This window comes from Nannospalax galili, unplaced genomic scaffold (assembly GCF_000622305.1).
Source record: "Nannospalax galili isolate Female #2095 unplaced genomic scaffold, S.galili_v1.0 scaffold1507, whole genome shotgun sequence".
In the NCBI taxonomy this organism is placed as follows: Eukaryota; Metazoa; Chordata; class Mammalia; order Rodentia; family Spalacidae; genus Nannospalax; species Nannospalax galili.
In genome coordinates this window covers 394589-397252 of record NW_008355454.1, presented here as the reverse complement: position 1 = coordinate 397252, position 2664 = coordinate 394589, and positions in this window count along the sequence as shown.

Genomic DNA, 2664 nt, shown 5'->3' with positions numbered 1-2664 from the left:
CAATGGGAGGGAACTCCTGGGGGCACTGTAAATATAGCCACATTCACGTGACTGAAGAGGTCATAGATCCCAGAGAAAACCCTATCTTTGTCATATCGCTAGACAAATGAAATCTCTTACTGTATGCTAAATTCAGATCCTTATATTTACAGACAAATATACTGTACACAAAGAAGCTTCTTTTTGCAACAGATGGATGCTATTACAGAGTTCCACAACTGGTCATACACAGAGAATATATGTCTGAGAGATACCCAGCCCTAAGTGACACATCTACAGTGGAACTTCTATACCTCATCTAAGGCTCATGGAACACAGGGGAACAGGGGTGGAGAGAATACTAATATGTATATCTCTCAACTCTCACCAGCAAAATTTCCTCATACAACAGAGTGCAATGCATGCAGAAGGCCAGGACTGGTCGCGTCTTAGAGAGTAAGAGATGTCAGAGTACATGTCTCTGGATAGGACTCAAATATTAAAACTCACCCACCCATGGCTCAGGGACCATTGTGGAAGAGGATGCAGAAAGATTGTTAGAGCCAGGGTTGGTACATGAACATAAGGAAACAGAGACTTTCCAGCCTCTAGGAACTTGCTCATATTAATTTGCAGCAACAAGGACAACATGCACAAGACCCATGCTAATTCAATCAGACAAAAACCCATCACAGAACTGGAAATTGGCAGAAGGCCCCAACCTTAGCCAAGGAACTATTGGCAACCAATTACTGCAGGGTGAGAGAATTGATCTTCTTAAGGGAGTGACTGTAAGCAGGTTGACTAGACTCCAGTGGATGAACTTGCACTAAGGGACATCTGGGTACAAATGTTTGACTGGGTCTTAACAAATTTCATTTGTCTAGAGATTTGACAGAGATAGGGTTTTCTCTAGGTTCTATGACCTCTTCGCCCATATATATTTGGCTATATTTACAGTGTCATGCATGAGTTCCCTCCCATTGAGAGAGCTTTAAGTCCAATTAGATAGCTGTTGATTACCCCGTACATGGGAGATAATACATGAAATACGGTGTTCAGTAGGTGGATGGGGGGAAGCTTTGGGAGGCAAGAATCAGGGAGAAGAGTCTGAATATGATTAAGATCTATTATTTGAAATGCACAAAACTCAATAGATACAATTAAAAAAGAAACTCATTATTTTGTATACTTCCTAAAAAAATGAAATAAATAAAATTTGCTTTTTGTTTTTTAATCACAATTTCTATCATTATTTGTCTAATTCAGTATTTATAGATTGACACTCATTCCCAGTCCTTTTACCATAGGGATTTACTTGCTTCTTTTTTAATTTTAGTTATTTATTTTTATTTATTTTGTTATAGACACTCATTACATTGACCAGTCTGCTAGTGGGCTCAAGGGTTTCTATCATTTCTCAAATTGTTGAGACTATAGGAGTGCAGCAACACAGTTTGTTTTTGTTTTTTAAATCATTTCTTTGTTGGAAGAATTTTGTTATTAAAGTAATTGGAGTGTATTTTAAGTAAGCCTCAAAGATACTATATTATGGAGAATTCAGTTAGGTTTAAAATTTTTTGATTACCCACATATGGCCCTTTTGCTTGGAAAAGAACACTGGATCTCTAATACCAAGCTAGACCAGGTGAAAAGAGCTGGGCACGTAAGAATCTCAGACCTAGAAGACTTTAATCTGAACAATTGATAAGACATTGTAGTAAGTGCACTATAACTATGTCCAGGGACTTAAGTGAGTTTTGAGGAAGGGAAGAAAGATGGAGCAAAGCACAGAAATGTGAAGCCTAGAGGGAGCACGAAGATTCAGATGCCACATTTCCTCTGATGAGACGGAAATGGATGGTGGAAGGGCAGGGGCCATAGTCCCAGACCTGGCAGAACTTCATTCACAGGAAGAGACATCATCAGAGAAGTCACTTGCCACCTCACCATGTGTCTACCATCAGGATTTGCTGTCACCTGGCTTCTGACATGGAAGTTTCACTCCTCTTTTTGTATGATGTCTCCATTCATTTTGGAGTTGACTGTATTACAGAGTTAATTGACTTTCAGTGAGAAGGGCTTTGTAGCATGCGTTTCTGAAAAATTTGACACTTCTAACAGTGTCTGCCAGTTGCTTTTGTACTTGATAAGAACTTGGCTACAGATACAATTTCAGAATGACACCTTACTTTCAACACTCTGGCTGCTAGTCTATTATTTTTCATCAATAAATAATGATTTATATAATCATAAGGACAGGTTCATCTTTAGCATCTACTGATTACTTGTAACTCATAGTGTGTTTGAACAATTTTGGTTTTTCTTTTAAAAGCAAGAAGGCAGTTGAGGGTTATGACATCTGCAAATTCCCCTCCATCAATTTCTCTTAAATAACTATGTTCTCTCTCCACTTAAGATGTCAGCTCCTCCTTAGGTCTTTTATCATATTTCATCTTGTCAGGTTGATTGTTAACCCCTTCAGAACAGTAATTATGGCCTTGGTTGCATCACTCGGCCTTCCTTTAACAAAAAACTTTTCATTTTTTATTAACTGTAACTTGTCTCCTTTAAATCTATCTTTATGTACCATTTATTGAATTTTAAGCTTTATCCTGTTTTTAATTTGTTTATTCTGTTATTAAGTTGTTTAGCACTTCTACTTTAAAACTCTAAATCCCTGTA